Here is a 12477-nt window from a genome sequence, read left to right as displayed (position 1 = left end):
TACTATGCTACGACAATTTTCTAAAAGTGGTTAAATTAAATTAGATATTGATTGTAAAATCTGAAAACCCTTTATAGTATTCTTAGTATCACCGTTTATTTTCTTCAAAAGTCCACAACATCAAAATATACGACTTTTCTACACTTTATCGAAGCATTCATCACGAAAAATAATTATAATTGCATAGTAGATAGTTTTGAGACAAATGCTTCTTCAATATACACGGAACTCGAAAATTTTATGTCATCAGCAAAATCTATTTTAAAAATCACTCTGATTATATATAAAGTACTCTGAAGTTGATTTTAAAGAACTTTGGAGTTCCTCTTTGTCAAAATTTATACAGGACTGTTGAAATTCGGATGGACACTACTTCTGCTTTTTATGTACTGATTAATTTTATATGATGCAAAATTTAACAAAACTTTATGGCAAGCCTTTTTACTATTTATTCATGAAATAAATTTTATCTTTCAATAAGAGAGATATCCCTCTAGAATCTATTTAGTTTATAGAGATATCTCATTGACTAAAAGAGATATCTTTATACCTTATAGAGATATCTCTTTAAACAAGAGATAGCACTCTTTGTAAGAGAGATATCTCTTTTATTTAGAGAGATATCTTTATAAGCTAGAGAGATATCTCTTTAAACGAGAGGGATATCTCTTAAAGTTAGAGAGATATCTCTTTAACAAGGTCAAAAGAGATATCTTTCTTAGAGAGATATCTCTTTAAATTTTCAAAAAAGAGACATCTTTAGAAGCTAAAGAGATATCTCTTTTAATGAAAGAGATATCCCTTTTCCAGTGATCCTTAAAATAGAATAATTAATTCTCCACTTGAAAACGAATGCGAAACAGGAAGTAAAGTCGCTGGAATAGTTTCGATGTTATAAGAAAATGTGTAGACAAATCCCTTACTTGAAACAAGAAATAATAATGGCAACTTCGTTGATAAATATGCTACAAGTTTAATATTCAGGAAAACGAAAGTAAGCATATATATAACTCAAATGTAATGGATCGAATTTTCTCAGCTTATAAAATATCAACTATTTCTAATTTGAAAGCTAGACAAAACTTAATTACTTGTGATGTATAGTAAATGTATAATGTAGAATATCATGAATATGTCGAATTTAAAAATACTTAACTGTACTTCCGTCAATAAAAGGCTAACTTTCGGTAAAGTGAGAAGTCATTTTAAATGCAATTTAAATAAAAATAATGAAGAGATATATCTCTTTGCAATAGAGAGATATCTGTTTTTGCTTGTGAGATATCTCTTTTAGACACTTTTGAAAGATATCTCTTTCACTTTAAGAGTTATCTTTTAAACTTTGACAGATATCTCCAAAATTAATAGAGATATCTCTCTAGGTGAAAGAGATATCTCTTTAACGTTTAGAAATATCTCTTTTCACGAAAGAGAAATCTCTCAAGGAATAAGAGATCACTTTTCAAGTGGAAGACTCCGAAGAGATATCTCTCTGTGTTCAAGAGATATCTCATTCTTAAAGAGATATCTCTTAAAAATGAGAGATTTCGCTTTAAGTTGGGAGATATCTCTATCTTTCAAGAGATATCTCTCTAAAATGAGAGATATCTCTGTAATTTTAAGATAGATTTTATTTTCCGAATGAATAGCAAAAGGGCTTGCCATAAAACTTCTATATGAAAAGAAAAACAATACTTGTTGTGAACTCCAAATCGACATTCAAGTATATCGATGACGTTTCATCAACAATTGTAAATTTTTCTTAACGACTTGATATATCCTTGTGAACTTAAAATAAAAGTCTGAGAGTCTGAAACATCCTTTACATATTTGGATATTTTACTGACAATAAGTGCCAAATTGTATGAAAAACGAGATATCGTCAGCTTTTCCATCGTCCACATTCCTTAAGTAGAAATAGAATTTTATGAAGTAATATTCCACTCTCACCTACACATGATGTTAAGAGCCATTCTCTGTAATGATTTGAAATTCTATATAGGAGCTGTGGCACGCATAGTCTCAGAATTTCTCCAAACTCTCTATGATAAAAGTCATTGATACCCTAAACTGAAATAAGGCAAAAATTGGTTGCTATGTTTTATAGTTACCATGGCAACATGTCTTAAAGTTCGAAAAATGGCATTTTTTAACATGTTTAGAGCCCCATAGTTAACATTTGCGGCAAAGCAAACAATTAGCAATGACTGTTTCCAAAAGTTGAAGGTCAGATGTCTCAAATGCATGATAAACATGTTTGGTAAATCAACTATTACATACGTTACTATGGTCACAAAGTATTCAAAAGTAAAAAAAGTATTCATTGAATTATATAAAGTCATACACGTAAAAATAAAAAGCAATTATAGGATGAAATGTGACTAAATAATAGAAAAAAGAGTCTTGAAACATATACCAAGAACAAAATATGATATTTCATTTTGGTTGGCAATGGTTGCCAAGGTTTTTACACCACAGAGAGCCTTCAAAGTAGCACTCTGTTTGTTTAAATCTGATCCTATCTTTTAAAAAAGCACGTTTCCTCATAACTAATGATAAATTTTTAAAGATGTTGGTGTGCTCCAAGTTTTCCCATTTGAAAAAATTCAGATTAGATTCTTTAAATAGAGCGTTGCTATGGAGATAAGCAGAAAATATATGCTTAAAAACCTGAAAAATATGTTCTTTCCTTGGATACGTACCCTTAAATGTAGATTCCCAAAACTTTTATGATTGATATTTATTAACAGCTAACCTGACTTTTAATTTTGACTATCATCCAATCTCTAAGTGGATGCAAGAAGTTGGCACACAGGGTTAAATACTGATATAAAGTTCACAAAATCGAACATTTTCCCTTCTTGGTTACCATAGCAACAGTGTTGTTTTCTTCATCACTTTTTATCAATATATAATATTCAACTTCAGTTCTAACAGATAAGTACTATTCAAGCTGAGTCCTTTTCTTTGTTTCTTGATTATATGGCAATTTAATTCTTAATGCAGTGAAAAATAATTAACTTTTAAGCATGGGTACTTTGTTTCCTTGGTAACACTGCAAAGAAGCAATTTTACCCAATTTTTCTTATGGTTTTGGTGTTGCAAGGTCCTAAGGATGCATATTTGCCAGTCTTGAATTTTCATGTTTTTCCTCAAGACAGTAGCATAAACCCAATCTTAGTTACTGGTTTTGCATAGTTACACTGTGTTACCATGGCAACCATCAAATTTATTTATAGAATAATATTGCTTATACATATATACTTAAGGTCAAACATTTTCATTGTTTTTCTTAAGTCGATGATTGAGTTTTAGCATGTAACACCTACCATTAGTGAATATGGAGTGTTTTTCAGCATATTTCAGCATTTTCAATGTATTCCAAATGTACCCTTGGTTACCACTTACTTGGAGATATATTCTACACAGTTTCTTTACAGTATAAGTGACATCAAGGTGTCATATTTTTGTTAGAATGGTTTGTTTGCTTTTTCTAGTTTTTATTAAGCCACAGTCAGGATTTAAAGTGGCTGAAAATCTCGATTTTTCAAACTTTTCTGGCTGTTGCCATAGCAACCGAGACACCTAGCAACGAAATTTTGTTTGATATTTGTTTCCGGTGTCAAGTACTAAGCATAGGTGAAGTTTCATTAAAATCGGTGACCATGCGTGGCAATGAAGTTTAAGTGGTTACAGAGAATGGCAATTAATGTCTCCCAATTTATTTACTGCTAAAGAACATGCTCCGAGTACAATCAATTTTAAAATCGAGGCAGGCTACTCAAAGAAAAGTTAATGTTACAAGGAGTACAACAACCTAATATGAAGTAATCGTTTCGTAATCCATGGTCGTTGTAGCACTGTAAACGTATTACTTTGATGGAAAGAAACCTCCGCTAATTCAAGTGTAATGCAAAATGCATTGCATTTATATACATAGATAAGTACATAAAGAAATACACTAAATCAAATTTACGCTTACTTGATCAAAAATCAATTCCTGCTAAATATCATACAAGTAAAAAATAATGAATTTAAAGTAACTTTGTAAGCAAATATAACCGATAAATTGGTCTCCTTTTTGTATGAATTGTTTCATACCAATTTTGTTTAAGCCTTCGTTTTATATACTAAACTTAACTATGTATTGTTTCATCTACTTCATCAAGACAAAGGACGCACAAGGGGTATGAATGGTCAACATGGGATGCTAAATTTTCTTAAGCACCTGATCCCACTTCTAGAGTGTCGGCGGTCTGTGTTTATGCCCTGTTCAAAGATTTATTTTTTTTAGATCGATCACTGCTAGTTATACCTTCTACTTTTTTTATTGAAAATCCAAAATGGGAGCAGAACAAACACGCAATCCAAAATGAGAGCAGAACAAACACGTTCTTCTATCAGATTTGGGATCAGGTGGAAGAGTAAGCGCCTGGCCCTTATCAGATACAAAAGATTTTAAATTTCGGAAAGAAGAAATTTCAATATCCGATAAAAAAAATTATTAACAGGTACACCTAAAAATTAAAAGAACTGGTCTGCAAGATGTTAAGTCTTTTGAAAAAAAAACAGCTGTCTACATGTTTACCACATTTTTGTAGATAATGTGGATACAGGACATGCACCTAATAAGAGTAAACCATAGACAAAAGGGTACTCTTTGGATGTGCTTCCTCAATTATTACGTCAGTTGACTTTTTCTTTTGATTTTCTTCTCTGCCTGCCCTCCTTAATTAATTCCATTCAAAATTATGTCATTTATTGTAGTCTTTCATGTATCATGAATTTTGAATATATTTATTAAGACACTAAAATGTTTACTTGAATGTACAAAATCTTCTTTCATTGAACTTGGGTGTTTTACCAATATGTTTGATATGGATTTCCTTTTATTCTAGATCATCAGGGTTCCCCTAAATTTATTGCATTCTATGGAAACACCTACGCAAGTACTCATTTATGTATGTGTATTTACTCCAACTGTGTTACATGCAGCTTCGAGCTCTTTAGAGGTATACATATTCGTAGCTAAATTTAGGGACTTTGCCTTGATTCAAAAAAATAGTTTAACAAGATATGCTTTCTTTCTTTATCTAATAATGGAGCAACAGCTGAAACATTGAAGCTATACAATAAACGGCAAGTGTATAGGCATGTATAGTGTGAAATCATTTGTTTTGTTGGAGTGTTCGTGGTTTTCGTTGGTTACCCTTACACCCCTACGAATGGTAAAATATCCCACGGGTAGATGTTCCTTAAAGTTTTTTCTCATCTTTGACACCTTCCACATAATATCATTCAAGACAAAAGTTAACTTAAATTTTCAGAATTAAAAAATAATCTCTTTTGGGATATGCTCGCAAATATTGAATAAATATTTTGAGTTTCATCTCTGTGAAATGATTGATGATCAGGGATACTTTGTTAAAGTCTCTCAAAATATTTTAAATAAAATTTTATCAGTATATGCCTTTCAAGCACTTTAGTACCAAATCTAACTAGTGCTAATTGTAACGGGGACCGTTACAGATGTTCCCCAAACGCTCCCCAAATTCCTTCTTGTGCCTAATTCCTGTAAAACATTTTTAAAAATATGATCAGTATCGAAGGGTTTCATCAAAGAATTATAAAAGCTACAATGACATCAACTATATGTCATTTAACGCATTGTACGCGCACGCACGCGCATACACATGCAAGATGAATATGGCATGATGATAATGTCTAAACAATAATATATCTATATATCGTGAGAATAAATAAAAAAAAATTCTTTACAATATCCATTTCACTGTTTGTTTGTTTTTTTTAAAAATTGGCCATTTTGCGTATTTCGCACGTGCACTTGCATGAATGCCTGTTCGTGCATTCATTTTGATAGTACAATTATGTAGGAATCTTTTATACCTATTTATAGTCTAAATTGTATCCCGTTTCGTTGAAAACTAAGAAAGTTATGGACATTTAAAGTTTCAGCCAATCAGACTGCAGCACACGTGCATGCGCATGCTTTTCGTGATCATTCTTATATACCATGCTGTAGATCTTTATAATGTATAACCATGTTCAAAATTTCAAAGGATTTTGTCGAAAAACAAGAAAGATATTGAGACTTTAGTTTCAGCCAATCAGAGCGAAGCTCACGTGCAAGCACGTGAGATCTTGCTAATTTGACCATGTTCTCTTGTCTATGCTTCTAATATATTCTTATATTATGAGTTTCAAAACATTTCATCAAAAATATAAATAGTTACGTCTATATCAATTATATTGGACATTTCTTGTGTTGCACGTGCGCGCTCTTGCAAGCACACGTGAATGCACATGCTTTCAGGATAATTCTTATATATCATGCTGTAGATCTCCCTAATTTATGACTATGTTCAAAATTTCAAAGGATTTTGTCAAAAAACAAGAAAGATATTGAGACTTTAGTTTCAGCCAATCAGAGCGTAGTGCACGTGCATGCGCGTGAGATCTTGCTATTTTGACTATGTCATCTTGTCTATTATACTTATATATCCTTATATTTTGAGTTTCAAAGCACTTCATCAAAAATTGAAAAAGTTACAGCTATATTCATTAAATTGGTCATTTCACGTGTTGCACGTGCGCGCTCTTGCAAGCACGTGCGCGCAAAATGACCTTCGTTCCGCAAATCTACATAACATGCCTAGTGACCCTAAAAAGGTTTCACCTTAATCAAATGTGTAGTTTACAAGATCATTCGCGGAAAAGATTTTCCCAGGAAGAAGAAAAATAATAATAATAATAATAAGAAACAGAGTAAAAACAATATGTTCCCCAACTTCGTTTGGGGAACATAATTACTTAATTCTTTTTAAAATCACACAAGCATTATTAAAATACCATACATACTACTAAAATGGGGCTTATTCGTCAATTCGCACACTGAAAGAAATTGTTACATGTCAATTCAATAAACAAACTACATTGACAATTAGCTTGTCAGGAAGCTTTTATCATTTTATGAATCCAGTCTTCTAGTTTCTCACTGCTAAGCGAGTATTCATGAACTGGGACATTGACCCCGCCATTCAAACAATTAAGGCTTCCTTAGTTGACATAAAGTCAGACATTACATCGTTATTTGAGAAAATATACCCTCATTCAAAAAAATTATCTTTGTTTCCCCCAATTTAAGTAATTAAATATATACCGTAACACAAATTTTGTTAGGACCTTTGTGCGCTGGGATCTGAAAGTAAAACAGAAAAAAGGCGCTTATAAATTACAAACAGGGCAAATTTATTGAATTAATTTTTACATAAGGTTAGTATATTCATTATTTGTTGTTGATGTTTAACAAAAAAATCATGAAGAAGGCAATAGAGAAGCTAAAAATGTATAACAAATGAGCACGCGGAGGGTGTGACAACCGGTCTGCAGGGGAGGCTCACTCCACCATGGCACCTGATCTAAGGTCTGATGTTCTGGAGAACCATGTTCACTCTGCTCCAAAATTTGTATTTCTAATGGACTTTTGAGATGTTTGAATACGGTTCGTTATCTTGTTCATTACATATGTTTCATTATACATAGACATTGTTCATAGTTTATATTTCCTTGCTTAGGAGACCTAGTTCCTTTTTTGTTGAAAACTGAACACTTAAATAAAAAAAATATATATACATAAAATCATATGTATATTTATACAATAAAAGATGGAGGTAACTTGATAAAAAGGCGTATTTTGCATAAAATATATAATTTTAATACAAAAAAGTTATTTTCATGTGCATGTATTGCATAATTTCGTCAATGTCACACTCCATAACAAATCTTAATGTTTTGGCAAGAAAACTTTTATAGACCATGCATTTTATCTTTAGTATCACTCCTCAAAAAAATCAAAAAATGATTCTGGAATAATTTACAAAAATTTGAAATCCAAAGGATGGAAAGAAAAACTACATACTATTAAACTCAGTGATTGAATGACCTGAAATGGCTTATTTAATTGATTTTTAGCAAAACATTAACAGACATTTTACTTTTAAATAGTTTATATCTTTAGAATTTAAAAATATGACACTACAGAAGTCCTTAAATTTGCAACATCATCTAGATTGGTATCGGAAGTGGTGTGCAGACATATATAACTTCTTGAAATCGAAAAAGCAAAATTACCAATTTCAAGTCCATCAAGTATCCTTCTTTGAGCAAAAATGTGTAGGCAATCATTTGTTCTTGAGAGAAAAATTAAAGGGATTTCTCCAGAATGAAACATTACTGACTTTTAACGAATGACAAACTAGTATAACTCTCTCTCTCTCTCTTAAGATATTATATAATGCCAATTTTATTATTTTTGTTCCTCGCATGTGCGAAAAGGGGACTCAATCATCTATTTATCTGCCTTTCAGTTAGAAAATACATGTATCTGTCTCTCACAAATCTTAAACCTTCATCGAACATCTTTTATTGAGAGAAGACAGGATTTTCATATTTAACATGTGCATTGTCTATTGAAAACTATGGCAAGCCCTTTTGCTATTTATTCGGAAAATAAAATTTATCTTAAAATTACATAGATATCTCTCATTTTAGAGAGATATCTCTTTAAAAATAGAGATATTTCTCAACTTAAAGAGATATCCCTCATTTTTAAGAGATATGTGTATGAGAAAGAGATATCTCTTAAACTTAGAGAGATATCTCTTACACTTAGAGAGATATCTCTTTTTATTAGAGAGATATCTCTTCCACTTGAAAAGATATCTCTTTCTCCTTGAGAGATATCTCTTTCGTGAAAAGAGATATCTCTAAACGTTAAAGAGATATCTCTTTCACCTAGAGAGATATCTCTTTTACTTTTGGAGATATCTTTTCAAGTTAAAGAGATATCTCTTAAAGTAAAAGAGATATCTCTCTTAGTTTATCTTAAGAGATATCTCTTGTAGTGAAAGAGATATCATTCAAAAGTGTCTAAAAGAGATATCTCTCAAGCAAAAAGAGATATCTCTTTGTTGCAAAGAGATATCTCTCTTCATATTTTTTTTATTTAAATTCCATTTTAAATGACTTCTCCCTTTACCGGAAGTAAGCTTTTTTATTGACGGAAGTACTCAAATTAGAAATAGTTGATTATTTCATAAGCTGAGAAAATTCGGTCCATTGCATTTGAGATTATATATTTGTGTACTTTCGTTTTCCTGAATATTAAACTTGTAGCATTTTTATCAACGAAGTTACCATTATTATTTGTTGTTTCAAATAAGGGATTTATAGCATTTTTGTCTACACAGTACATGTATTATTCTGGGTAATTGCTTGCTCAGTCTTTTTTTCTTATAACACTATTCCAGAGACTTTACTTCCTGTTTCGCTTTCGTTTTAAAATGGAGAATTGAATATATCACTTTAGCTTATAAAGATATCTCTTTTTGAAAATATAAAGAGATATCCTTCTAAGAAAGATATCTCTTTTAACCTTGTTAAAGAGATATCTCTCTAACTTTAAAGATATCTCTCTCGCTTAAAGAGATATCTCTCTAGCTTATAAAGATATCTCTCTAAGTAAAAGAGATATCTCTCTTATAAAAAGAGATATCTCTTTTGTTTCAAGAGATATCTCTCTAAGGTATAAAGATATCTCTTTTAGTCAAAGAGATATCTCTATAAGCTAAAGAGATATCTCTCTATGCTAGAGAGATATCTCTCTTATTGAGAGAAATTTTTTATTTCACGAATAAATAGTAAAAGGGCTTGCCATAGAAAACCCTTTCTAAGTGTTTTTATATATTTGACAAAGTCATCTCGACTTTGAAATTTAAATACTTTTCAAACTTTTATCTTAATCCTGGGTTTTGGACATGAAAGAGACAGGGTAGGGTTTTAATATTAACTAATGCATTTCCAATGACATAACCTTTCTGGATGAACTGTAATTTATGTATTGACCTCTTTTTTCAGACATTTTAATCTTTTTCGTTTTTTTGCATCAAAAGATAAAGGATATTACCTACCTGCAGCTAGGTATACATGTTCATTGTAAGTTTTTATATGTGTTCAAAACACATAAAAATGTATAATATATGTATGAAATATTTGGAGATAACGAACAGTTTTTAAGCTCAAAAGTCCATTTAACCATACAAAATAGAAGCTGAGTAAACACGGACCTCCGAAACACCAGAGGTTGGATCAGGTGCCATGGTCCTTCAAAATATATCTTAAGGACGGTCATGGAAGATAGAATGACCAATAGAGTCACGGTATGCAATAGCTCTATAAGACCTCGAAAATGGAGAACAATTATATTCTGCATTTGCTTTTTTCACTCTTTTCAAATAAACGTCTGATTTTTATACAAAAGCTATAGAATATATTTTATTTCATTGTCAACAAACAAACATTCATTTACATGAAAGTGCATTTTTAATGTTTTGTCTTAGTTGCTGCTGAAACTCTTCATTTGTTTTGTTGACAGGTAATTTAAATCCTGCTTTTGAAATGGAATTTTACATATTAATAAAACATCCCCTAAATAAGAAATTGCGAATTTCAACCACAATATTTTACAAAACTTGCCAGTTGACAGTGCTATTGCAATGATATCCTCATTATTGAAGTAAAATCATAAATAATTGATATTGCTGAGAGACAATGGTTGTATCTTGATGTTTTAACAGTTTTTACGTGTTAAGACCTTTGCTTAGAAAACAGATTACTAATATATCAAGAACAGGCAAGTTTCCGTGTATTACATTAATTATTTACAGAAAACATTTATGTTATACTTGATCTCCTTAGAAAGTTACATTGTATGTGCAGCAGATAAATCACCTGTCGCTATACAGTTCTAATGGGAGATTCTTTTATTATTGAGAGTAAAAAAGTGATGGCTGATCCCTGTACCCTTCCATCCGTTTCTTTTAAAGTATGTAAGGGGTACAAGAGCACCACCCCATTTGCTGTTCATTCAAAGTTACAAGAGTCTTGCATATTCATATCGTATATATTACATTGTAGATCCTATGGAGGATAAAGAAAAATCAAACTTCATTTAGTTAAAAAAATGTAAGAGGAGAAGCCTAAGGAGTTATTTTTTCAATTTGATATGTACAAAAAATTAAGCAACATTGAATCGGGCCTAAACTGTAGGTGACCTTAAAATTGTTTTTGAAGAAATCATTCAGAGAAATTTTCATTTTCAATATAACCACAGGAACATTACGTATTCGTCATCGAAGATAAATATATGTAGTTTAGTTCAGTCCACTTCTGTACCAATTATATTCCTAAAATTATACTTATTATAAAAGAAATGCCATTTTGAAGAAAAAAATGTTTCCAGCTGAACAGACAGACGGATTGGTAAGATACTATCTCATGAGTTCTGGTATTTATTCATTACATGAAATTAAATTTGCTTTCATAACAAAAATTATCATTGAAATATTCTTTACTTAAATAATGTTGCCAATATACATTATAGAAATAAAAGAATATTAAAGGGTTATGTAAGACTGATATAATTGTAGCGAAAAATAGTTCATTGTTCAGATAAAATACTCATTTCTTTGAGTATTTATAGCATAATCTTTATATCTGATTGCATCCCCTATACTTTGGCGACAAATACAGTATGTTTTGTAATATGATTCTCTCGAAATAGAAATGACATTACCAGAATATTTCAATAAGGGGTTTACTGAGGGCGGCAAATTTCATAATTTCATATGTGATAAATAAGGTTTGCTTGGTGGAAAGGAAGCCGCCCAAGTATACAAAAACATGTGTTTGAGTTCATAAAAAGACGCCTGCTGATTACAAAAATAAACAATATTCGTCTTAAGTCTTGCGGTGTTATGATATTTATTTTTAGTAATTTGATTTTGATTACCGGTATTTTACATTGCAGTGATTCCCACAGATATGAAACAAATTACCATGTTATGAAAATTGTATGTTACTTTCAAGTATCAATTATGTTTAAGCGTTGAAAATGATCATTTGCCTTTTATATTCACAATTCACCACTCATTTGCAAAAGGAATATTAAAACGGTTCAACAGAATGGAATGAATATGACACCAACTTTACACTTCAGTACTAAATGAAATATAAGTAGTTTGTTGTGTGTTAAAAGTTAAAGTTAAATATAAATACATGTATTTTATCAATATCGATTATAAAGTTTAATGATAGTAAATAAGGAGTATATTTGTACATATACATTAAGTGTTTAGCTTCCAACTGTTTAAGTGTTGGTTCTAGAGCTACACTATAAGTACAAGTAAATTGAGTCTTAATTTTCCTACATGAAAAAATTGCATTTTTGATGATGAAGTCAACTAGTCGACCACAGATCTTGCGAAATGAGGACATTAAACGAGACTGCTGATATTCTTGTTTCATCGAATTGTTTGCAAACAGCTTCCCTTATTTTAGAAATAGAACATAGATCATTCTCTTACGTAACGAAAAAACTGGGAGATAAACTCCATATAT

The sequence above is a fragment of the Saccostrea cucullata genome, unplaced genomic scaffold (assembly GCF_032062105.1).
Source record: "Saccostrea cucullata isolate Sc308-1 unplaced genomic scaffold, CSIRO_AGI_Scuc_v1 ctg484, whole genome shotgun sequence".
NCBI classification, from domain to species: Eukaryota; Metazoa; Mollusca; class Bivalvia; order Ostreida; family Ostreidae; genus Saccostrea; species Saccostrea cuccullata.
The sequence above is the reverse complement of the archived record's forward strand: the minus strand, read 5'-3'. Positions refer to the sequence as shown.